Consider the following 11,776-nt stretch of genomic DNA (forward strand, 5'->3'; position numbering starts at 1 on the left):
ATTAATTCTTTTGTCCTTTCTATTTTCTGCATTTCTGACCCAAGATGAGACAAGGGCTTCAGCGATTGCAAACAGTGGTATTCCCTGTGAAGCTTACAGAAAGAAAAGTTGGATTTTGAAGAAGCAGGAGAAGAAGGGTGTTGATGGCTTTGAATTTTGGTGTCGAAGACTCCTGAAAATACCATGGAGAATCCAAAACAAACAAGCAAATGGATCGTTGAACAAATCAATCCAAAGTTCTTCTCACTTCAGGCACAAATGACCAGCCCCAAATAATCTCATTAAACAGACTGAATTCTCTGGAAAACAGGGTATAAGAGAAGGGAAGATCAAAAGACAAACAGCCTTGCATGATTTTGCTTAACTCAAGAAAGCACAATTATAGCCTTCCTACAGAGTTGATCCTGGATCTGGTCTACCTCATAGATTTATTGTTCCATTTTGGGGTACGGTGGAGACTGCAGAAGAAAAATGAAGATTACAGAATAACAGAGTTGGAAGGGACCTTATAGGTCATCTAGTACAATGGTGGGTTCCTACCTGTTCGGATCGATTCGACCAAACTTGTAGTGAACTTGTACCCTCACACCCTTCAGGCCTTCCGCAAAGCCCTTAAAACCTGGCTGTTCCGACAGGCCTGGGGCTAAAGAACTGTTGCCCCTGTCTCGAATTGGTATGACTGTTGTGTTTTAATTATGCATTGTTGTTGTGTCATTTTAAATTTTTTGTTTGTATCCCCCTTCCCTGGTTGAGTTGTGAGCCGCCCTGAGTCCCCCTTCGGGGTAAAATTTTCATTTTTTCATTTTAATTTATTTGTATGCCGCCCTTTTCCCTAAAGGGACTCAGGGCGGCTCACAACTCAAAGGGAGGGAGAAACAAACAAAGTTACAAAAAACATAAAACCATACATAGTTAAAAAAGCACAACAATCATACCATTCGAAGTGGGGGAGCGAGTCTTTAGCCCCAGGCCTGTCGGAACAGCCAAGTTTTAAGGGCTGTGCGGAAGGCCTGGAGGGTGGTGAGGGTACGAATCTCCACGGGGAGCTCGTTCCAGAGGGTCGGAGCAGCCACAGAGAAGGCCCTCCTCCGGGTAGTCGCCAGTCGACACTGGCCAGCTGATGGAATTCGGAGGAGGCCTAGTCTGTGGGATCTAATTGGTCTAGTGGAGGTAATTGGCAGTAGGCGGTCTCTCAAGTACCCAGGTCCAATACCATGAAGCGCTTTGTAGGTGACAACTAGCACCTTGAAGCGTACCCGGAGATCAACAGGCAGCCAGTGCAGCTCGCGGAGGATAGGTGTTACGTGGGTGAACCGAGGCGCACCCACGATCGCTTGCGCAGCTGCATTCTAGACAAGCTGAAGTCGCGGCATATAAATAAAATCAACATTCAACATTCAACATAGTGGTTTTGTGGCCTGGGTTGCTGGGACCAGCAGTGACCCAGGCCTGCCACACACCCCAACTGGTTCTCTGAGGGGGGGGGGTGCCATAGGCGCCGCCATCTTGTTTTTTGCTTCTGGACATGCACAGAACAATTTCCATTGTGCATGTATGCGCAGTGTACTGATGAAAGAAATGTCCTTCTGGGTTGGGCTCCAAGTGGGGGAAAAGACACTGGAGACATGGAGGCTGCTTGGAAAGATGGTTTATTGGTGGACAGGACCACGTGGCTTGAGCCCTGAACAGAAAAGGTGATCACATGCTTCAATGTTGGTGGAGAAAAAGTGAAGGGAGGACTGAGATGCTGAGTCCCTGGTTTTATGCCCTCTCTGGCCTTTGATCTTGAGCTTGTCTTCTGATTGGTTGTCAGACTCCCATGGGGCCATGCAGGGGCAACTCTCTAAGCTGCGTTTTGAATCCAGTTTCGGTTGAGTTCTCAGATGCCATGTGGCGAGTTGGGCAAAGGACCAATATTATCATGCTTTAATCCCATCCCCACCCTGGAGCTGAAGTGGAGAGGTCTTTGTTATGTAAAGTGGACTAGCTCGGCCTTCTTAATGGCCCATTGACAAAGTGGGGATGGGCAGGAAGCTACAGGCAGCTCTTCTGTCTTTTGAAAGATGTTTCTTTTTTCTTTTCACATCCAGAGAAATATTCTGCCTTTTTCAATATTTCCTAGGATATTTCATTTTTCTGGGAGAGGGCTGGGTGATAACTTCCTTCAGTACCCACAAGTGAACTGGCAGTAGTGCCTGCTGGAACCCACCCCTGATCTAGTCCACCCCCCCTCAAGCAGGAGACCCTAAACCATTTCTGACAAATGACAGTCCAATCTCTTCTTGTGTCTCAAGTGATGAAGCCCCCCACAACTTCCAAAAGCAAGCTATTCCATTGATTGATTGTTCTCACTATCAAGAAATTCCTCCAGGTCGAATCTCTCCTTGGTCAGTTTCCATCCATTATTCCTTGTCTGGCTTCTGATTCTTCTTTTCAAAGATTTGTTTAATTCACCCATCTTTTTGTCTTTGCCCAGTTCACCAGCTTCACATAACTCTTACCACACTGTCATCCCAACGTTTTATTTTTATCTGCTCTATAACTTTCAGAATTTTTTTTTGTGCTTTAAACTATATGCATCAAGTATTACTATGTGAAATTCAAACCCACCATCGATTGCATCAAATGTAATGTGTCTCTGAACCGCCCTTAAAAACATTGAGGCAAATTGAGTGTATTCATATCATGTTTTTCACCTATGAAGATATTTAAAAAAATAATAACAATGAAGAAGCAATTGTGAAACCTTTCATAAGATCATCTCCAAACTAGGAGCATCAAAACTGCTAGAACTCCAGTATAAAACCTCAATGGAAGGTGATATACATTGGTCCCCAAAACTGTAAAAAATAAAACAAAAAAACTTTGAAATTTCTCATATATAATAATATATTAGAGGAAATTGACCAAACAGTCACATTGACTGATCAGAAAAGAAATCTTGGGATCAGGCTGATTTAATTTAGGATGTGACTTCTGTAAACAGCAATAACTAACAATACCTAAACTCCACGTTTGGAATTATGTGAAAAAGAACTAAAAATTAAAAAAAGGAAGGAGGGAAGGAAGGAGGGAGGGAAGCAAGGAGGGAAGGAAGGAGGGAAGGAAGGAGAGAAGGAGAGAAGAAAGGAGGGAAGGAAGGAGAGAAGGAAGGGGGGAAGGAAGGGGGGAAGGAAGGAGGGAAGGAAGGAGGAAAGGAAGGAGAGAAGGAGAGAAGAAAGGAGGGAAGGAAGGAGGGAAGAAAGGAGGGAAGGAAGGAGGGAAGGAAGGAGGGAAGGATGGAGAGAAGGAAGGAGAGAAGAAAGGAGGAAAGGAAGGAGGAAAGGAAGGAAAGAAGGAGAGAAGAAAGGAGGGAAGGAAGGAGGGAAGAAAGGAGGGAAGGAAGGAGGGAAGGAAGGAGGGAAGGAAGGAGGGAAGGAAGGAGAGAAGGAGAGAAGAAAGGAGGGAAGGAAGGAAGGAGGGAAGAAAGGAGGGAAGGAAGGAGAGAAGGAAGGGGGAAGGAAGGAGGGAAGGAAGGAGGGAAGGAGAGAAGGAGAGAAGAAAGGAGGGAAGGAAGGAGGGAAGGAAGGAGGGAAGGAAGGAGGGAAGGAAGGAGGGAAGGAGAGAAGGAGAGAAGAAAGGAGGGAGGGAAGGGGGAAGGAGGGAGGGAAGGAAGGAGAGAAGGAGAGAAGAAAGGAGGGAAGGAAGGAGGGAAGGAAGAAGAAGTAGGATTGTTGTAAGATAAGATGGGTTTATGGGATGGTAAGAAAGCAATTTCAAGTATATTGTCAACTGTAGGGGAGAAAAATTGTTACAAATACATATTATTAATAACAGTTATGAGATCATATAATTGTGAATGTATATATGAGAAATAAAAAATTTAAATAAAAAATAAAAAAATGAAAAAGTTTAAAAATATAACCCTGACCATTAAACAAGATGACTGTAGAAAAACCTATGAAAGAGAGCATACCAATTAAACTTTTGTTTAATCTAACATGAAGACAGGAAGGGGAAAACACGATTAAAAAATATGCAGTATCATAAATGATGCAGAAAATTATAACAGGAGGATCTTAGAACTTTGTGTCTTCTGGGAAAGTCAAATGTGGGCAGATTTAAAACTGCAAATGAAGACCTTAGTGATGCTGTTTGTAATGATTGTAAAAGGGGCCAGATGGCCACTGTTTAAACAGTTGAAGAGAGGGAAGAGAAAACGTCACGGAAGATTAGCATCTATTTACTATCTTTGGAATTAGAAGTAGCATATTTTAAGTGGCTAATTTTAAGGAGCACCAATTTTAGATGGCTACGTCTGAGCTTCTTCAATGTGGGACACCGAATGCTGATATAGATAGGCTATTTGCCCAATCAAGTAGAATTTTGGGGGGCCAAAAATGCACGAGTGCCCTTCCCACATATCCATGCGTGCACAACACCCACACCCACACATACTCCCCCCCCCACGCGCATTGCACTGCTTGCCTCCAAATTGAGCTTGGTATTTCCTCTGGGGGGCCGGAAGAAGGCCGTTTTTCACCATTCCCAGGCTCTGGATGCTTTCCTCAAGCCTCCAGGAGGGCAAAAACGCCTCCATCCCCCCGGAGGCCCTCCGGAAGCTGGAAATGGATATTTGGGCCTATTTTTCACCCTCCCCAGGCTCCAGAGGCTTTCCCTCTCCTCTCTCCCGGCCTTCCGGAAAGCCATCAAAACCTGGCTGTGCCGGCAGGCCTGGGGTTGATGAGTTCCCCTCCCCTCTCGACTTGTATGGCTGTATGACTCTTGTGTATTTTAATTACGTGTATTGTGTTTGTATCCCCTTGTTCGCTGCCCTGAGTCCCTCCCGGAGAAGGGCGGCATACAAATAAATTAAATCTTAATCTTAATGTGGACATGGGTGGGGACACAGTGTATGTGGGGGCTGTGCATGCAGGGGGCTGGGTCCCATGTGTGTGGGCCGCTCACGCATTGCATTTTGAGGGTTCAAGAATACACGCACTTTGGGCACGGGTCCAGAAAAGGTTAGCCATCGTTCTCTAGAGTTTAGACACTATGTTTCTGCAGAACTGGTGTGCAGAACACTTAGTTTCTGCAGAACTGGTGTGCGCTGCAGGAAGTGACTAAGTGTAAAGAATGAGTCACAACATAAATTATGTGTTGCAGTTGGCAGGCAATTGCAGTGGGAGGAGACAGCTTGATACATCTTCCAGTCAAGGAACAGAATTATGTCACAAACGCCATGTTCCTGCTTCATCAAAGCGAAGGAATCTCTACACAGAACAAGTTCCATTGAAATCTCTAAAAGCCTGTGACCTGGCCATTTAGTAGTTGTAGTTTAATGGTCTTGTATGCCGCCCACTCCCGAAGGACTCCGGGCAGCTCGCAATAAACAAGGGAAGGGGATAAATAGACAAAACAACACTTTAAAATACACAACATTCATAGTTACTGTGGGGCTGGGTATTTCAACAGCTACCTGGCCTGCCGGAGCAGCCAGGACTTAGTGGCTTTGCGGAAGGCCGGGAGGGTAGTGAGGGTCCGGATCTCCACGGGGAGGTCGTTCCAAGGGGCTGAAGCTGCGACAGAGAAGGGTCTACCCCGGGGAGTCGCCAGCCGACATTGGCTGGCAGATGGAATCCGGAGAAGACCTAGCTTGTGAGATCTGATCAGTCTAAGGGAGGTAATCAGCAGGAGGCGGTCTCTCAGGTACCCAGGTCCGATGCCATGTAGGGCTTTATAGGTAACGACCAGCACCTTGAAGCGGGTCTGGAGGCTAATGGGCAGCCAGTGCAGCTCGTGGAGGATAGGTGTAATGTGGGTGTACCTGGGTGCACCCACAATCGCTCGCGCGGCTGCGTTCTGGACTAGCTGAAGTCTTCGAACACTCTTCAAGGGCAGCCCCATGTAGAGCGTGTTACAGTAATCCAGTCTTGAGGTCACAAGGGTGTGAGTGACTATCTGAAGGGCCTCCCGATCCAGGTAGGGTCGCAATTGGTGCACCAGGCGAACCTGGGCAAATGTCCCCCTGGTCACAGCCGACAAATGATGTTCTAAAGTCAGCTGCGGATCCAGGAGGACTCCCAAATTGCGAACCTTGTCTGAGGGGGCGTATAATTTCACCCCCCAGCCTGAGAGATGGAATACTTGGCTATTTCAGCTTTGTCTTATCAGGTTCAGCCTCCAACTGTGGGCTGTTAGTTCACTTGGATAACTCTTCAGAATTTCCAAGGATTGATATCAAAAGGTAATAGATAGGATAGATAGCCATAGCCATAGCCATAGCAGTTAGACTTATATACCGCTTCATAGGGCTTTCAGCCCTCTCTAAGCGGTTTACAGTGTCAGCATATCACCCCCAACAACAATCCGGCCTCGGAAGGATGGAAGGATGGAAGGCTGAGTCAACCTTGAGCCGGTGAGATTTGAACAGCCGAACTGCAGAACTGCAGTCAGCTGAAGTAGCCTGCAGTGCTGCATTTAACCACTGCGCCACCTCGGCTCTAGATAGAAATAATGTCACAAAAGGATGACATGGTCTTTTCTATTCTCTTTATGTGGTTGTTCAAAACAAGAAGAGATAAACCTGGTGGATTTCACTGGCCAACACAAATCATTCTGGGAAAGTTCTTTATCTTCTCTTTCCAAGGTTAAGCATGTTCATTTCCCCAATATTTGCATATTCTATCCTCTGAACTCCTTTCAGCTTCTTTGGAGTTTGCTCAGAATGAGACTCAGAAGTCAAAAATACCATGCCATAAACAGGAACAATTGCTTCATCCTGGCATAATAGTTAGCTCAAGTAATTTTGCAAAAAGCATATGTTTCCCTTTTTAAAGGAAAAAAAAATAAAGCAAACAACTATGTCTTTGATAGCAGACAGGAAATTGTAACTTCTTGTTCTTTCTGTCCTCTCATGCTTTTTTCTTTTCCTTCCTTCCTTCCTTCCTTCCTTCCTTCCTTCCTTCCTCCTCCCCTCCCTCCCTCCCTCCCTCCCTCCTCCCTCCCTCCCTCCCTCCCTCTTTCTTTCTTTCTTTCTTTCTTTCTTTCTTTCTTTCTTTCTTTCTTTTCTTTCTTTCTTTCTTTCTTTCTTTCTTTCTTCTTTCTTTCTTGCAAATAAGCTAGTTGAAGCCATTCCAGACGGAAATGACAAAATATTTATTTTTCCTTCTGGCTTCAGACAGCCGTAACTTCAGATGTTTGATTTTGCCCTTCATGATAAAAAAAATAAGCAGCAATGTTTGGAAACGATTTAGAATCTGTGCCTGGAATGCTAACAGTTAGCAGAATTAATTTACACCTCTCGTTTTGAAGCTCAAAGCGTAAAAATATGCCAAATTGGCTTTCTGCTAGCGATGGGTTTATCAACAACCTCCGATATGCAGATGATACGACATGCTCGGGGAAAGCAAGGAGGATCTTGGTGGTTAATCTTGAGAGGCAAAGATAAAACGTGAAAAATTTGGACTGCACCAGTGGTGGGATTCAGCTAGCTCACACCCGTTCGGGCAAACCAGCAGTTGGAAGCAGCTGCTGGCCCCACCCACCCCTCCCAGGGGTCTCCACATGGTTCATTTTGGAGGGTAAGTTCAGGGGTCATGCGACGTATCTGGGAGGGCAAAAACCAAGCCTTCCAGAAGTCTGAAAATAGACCTCTGGAGCTGTGGAGGCCATTTTCGCCCTCCTGGAGGCTCGGGGAAAGCCTCCCCAAGGGTGAAAACCCTGGGAAGGGTGAAAATGCCCCGCTGCCATGGTACAGGAGGCTGAGTAGGCCACACCCATCATGGCAATGCTCACCCAGCAACAGGGCAGATAACCAGTTGCTAACATTTTAGAATCCCACTACTGGAGTGCACTTTAACATGAAGAAAAGATAATAGCAATAGCAGTTCGACTTATATACCGCTTCATAGGGCTTTCAGCCCTCTCTAAGTGGTTTACAGAGTCAGCATATCGCCCCCAACAATCCGGGTCCTCATTTCACCCACCCCGGAAGGATGGAAGGCTGAGTCAACCTTGAGCCGGTGAGATTTGAACCGCTGAACTGCAGATAACAGTTAGCTGAAGTAGCCTGCAGTACTGCACCCTAACCACTGCGCCACTTCGGCTCTATAATGACAATTGCACAGAAGACACGGGTCGGAGTGCAGATCGACAATGAGACCATCGAAACAGTAAAGGAATTCATCTCCCTGGGTTCTAAAATTGACCAAATTGGTGCCTGCAGCTGTAAGATCAAAAGGTGTGGAAGAACTCCAAAGTCTGGAATAACACCTGGAAGGACAAAGGCATTAGCCTCGCGACCAAATGCAGATTAGTTAATGAAATAATTTTTACAACTGCTATTTATGGCTGTGAAACGTGGACTCCGAAAAAGGTGGGTAGGAGAAGGCTGGATCCCTTTGAATGGTGGTGCTGGAGGTGACTATTACACATCAAAAATAATTTTTAAAAAAGTCCTAGAACGAACTTCATCAAAAATGTCCCTTGAAGCCTACGATGTGTTAGATTTCAATGTAATGCGACTTCATATGTATAATGCTTTTCTTTAATTTCTCTGTAAAAATAGGATAAGTTAAGTACATTGACATATAGTGGAAATACACCAAGGGGAGGAGGAGTGGGATAGAAGAAAGATGGGTAGAGAGGGCGGGAGAGAGGATGGGAGGGAGGGTGAGAAGGAAGGGGGGGAGTGGATCGGGAGAGAGGAGTGGTAGAGGGGGAGGGGAAGTAGGGTAGAGGGGAATGATGGAGGGAAGATAGAAAGTTGGAGGGGGGTGGAAGAAAGAGGTGTACGGAGAGTGGAAGAGGTATATTGGGTTTCTATTTTGGGGGGTATTGTTGACAAGAGGAATTGCCGCGATTATTGTTTAATGTTGTATGGCTCCGGCTATGCACAGTATATATGTGAGTGTATGAAAATGAAATAATGGAAAATAAAAACCTTTTTCAGGAAAAAAAAATGTCCCTTGAAGCCAAGATCTCCGAACGGAGGCTGTCATACTTCATGTCAGGAGAGCTGACTCACTCAAAAAGTCAACCATGCTGGGATTGATCAGCGGGAAAAGGAGAAGGGGCCACCTTAGTAACCATTGGCTGGACACGATAAAGAATGACGGCGGGATGATCGTGGCGGATCTGAAGGAGGCAGTGTGAGACAGGCAGGCTTGAGACTGCTGATCCATAGAATGGCTGAAGGTTGGACACAATCGAATAGTTGATGTTGATGAGATTTCTATGGTCACCTTTCTCAATACATGATTCTAGTAGGCGACCAATATTAAAAAAAGTTTTTAAAAGATGTGGAAAAAATACTTGGTGGGTGTGACTGCAGTCCACTTGGATCTGAAAGACATAAGATTGTGGAAAGTTACACCAGATTATCTATCTATATGTAAATGGCTGTGTGTGTGTGTGTATGTGTGTGTGTGTGTGTGTGTGTGTGTTCCAGCATAACTCTGGAATGCCTCAAGCATTCTTGGTACACAGATGACTTACTCTTTGGAAACAAATACTGGGGGGGGGGGGAGACACCCATGATGTGTATGTGTGTAACACACAAACACCATGTTGTGACTGCAGTCCACTTGGATTTGAAAGACATGATTGTGGAAAGTTACACTAGATTATCTATCTATATCTAAATGGCTCTGTGTGTGTGTGTGTGTGTGTGTGTGTTCCAGCATAACTCTGGAATGCCTCAAGCATTCTTGGTACACAGATGACTTACTCTCTGGAAACAAATACTGGGGGGGGGGGGAGACACCCATGATGTGTATGTGTGTAACACACAAACACCATGGCACCATGGTACAATGGTAATTTGGTAATAGATGATTTATTCTCTGGAAAGAAACACTGTGGAGGTAAGACATCCCTAACACCACTTGATGTGTGTGTTCTGTTAAGATACAGTCTGTTGTGTCTTAAAATGGCTTCTACTGTACTGCCATTAAATGGCTTCCACTGTACAGTGCTGTGGAATTGCCATGGCAATGGCTTCACCATACTCCACAAGGGGGCTTCCTTTGGTAAGGGGGGAAATCCAACATTAGAAATTACATTTGGTCTGGTCATTTTCCCCCTATAAATAAATACCCAGGCAACGCCGGGTTATGAACTAGTATATATATATTTCAGCTATTTCAACAGATAAAAGAATGAAACAAGAATGATTAAACTTTCCAAAGTAATATCTTTAGTTCAAAAGTAGTACGTTAGACCTATAAGTTCCCCTCCTGCACTTCCTCAAAACCTATTCTCCTAATCTCTGTAGAGATTAATTTGATTTTGCATTTAATAACTGCAGCAAGATTGTTGGTGGTGCAATACTGGAAGAAGGAAAATTTGCCTACTATCCAAGAATGGACATTGAAAATCACAAACCTAGCCGAGATGGCTAAAATATCTGCATATTTTAAGGACTATTCAAACGAGAGATATAAACGAGACTGGGGAAAAATGGATTGATTATACTCAAAATAAATATGGGACTAAGAAATTCCAGATAGCTTATGATTAAGATCTGGAATGATATAAATTGTTTAGAGTTAGCCTAACAAGGAGGAGCTAAGTTCAATTTAAAGACGTTATTAATTTTTTACTCTCTTTTACATATATTTTAGACTGTTTTTGTTAGAGACTTATACCGTGTATTTGTTCTGGGAAGTCAAGGGAGGGAAGGTTGGGGGGGGTCGGGTGGGAGGGAGGGAAGTATATTAGGCTTGAGGAGAGGTGTTAGGTTTTAAAGTAATATGATTGTACGTGTATACTGTCTTCTCTTATTTTTTAAAAAACAAAGATATGTTATGTATATTGAAATGGAAGTATAAATACCATCAACACAGAATGGAGTTTGCTCAGAAGCTGAAATACACCAAGTGAATGAGAGGAAGAGTGGGAAGCAGAGGAGAGAAGAAAGATAGGAGAGAGGGATAGGAGAGAGGGTAAGGGGGGGAAGATGAGGAGAATAAGGAGGAGTGGAAAGGGGAGAGAGGAGAAGGATAAAGGAAGGGGAAGTAGAGTAGAAAATGATGGAGGGAAGACAGGATGTAGAAGAGTGGGAAGCAGAGGAGAGAAGAAAGATAGGAAGAGAGGGACAGGAGAGAGGGTGAAGGGGGAAGATGAGGTGTATAAGGAGGAGTGGTAAGGGGAGAGAGGAGAAGGAGAAAGGAAGGGGAGGTAGAGTAGAAAATGATGGAGGGAAGACAGGATGTAGAAGAGTTGGAAGCAGAGGAGAGAAGAAAGATAGGAAGAGAGGGATAGGAGAGAGGGTAAGGGGGGAAGATGAGGAGAATAAGGAGGAGTGGAAAGGGGAGAGAGGAGAAGGAGAAAGGATGGGGAAGTAGAGTGGAAAAGGATGATGGAGGGAAGAAAGGAGGCAGGGAGGGGGAGGAGAGAGGCAGAAGAAAGTGTTGGATAAGGCATAAATATGGTGTATGGAGAGCGGAAGAGCCAATAATTGGTTTCTCTTTTTATTTATTTATTTTTTTCCGAGAGTTGATGGCAAGATGAACTGATGTAATTATTAATTAACACAACATGATATTGGCTATGTAATCGTATACATGTGATTTATATGTTATGAAAATGGGGGAAAAAAGAAAAAGAAAAAAAATCCTATTCTCCTAAGAGAATTGGATGAAGAAAATAACTCCAGGCTGTATGATTTAATGGAAGTAATAATTGTCTAACACAGTATTTCTCAATCCACTCATCTTCAAGTCATCAAGGCCAAGAAACACTGGTCTAAGAAAAAAATTAAAATGAGTTCCTAATCGTAGCACTTTTAACGCAA

The sequence above is a fragment of the Thamnophis elegans genome, chromosome 15 (assembly GCF_009769535.1).
Source record: "Thamnophis elegans isolate rThaEle1 chromosome 15, rThaEle1.pri, whole genome shotgun sequence".
Classification (NCBI taxonomy): Eukaryota; Metazoa; Chordata; class Lepidosauria; order Squamata; family Colubridae; genus Thamnophis; species Thamnophis elegans.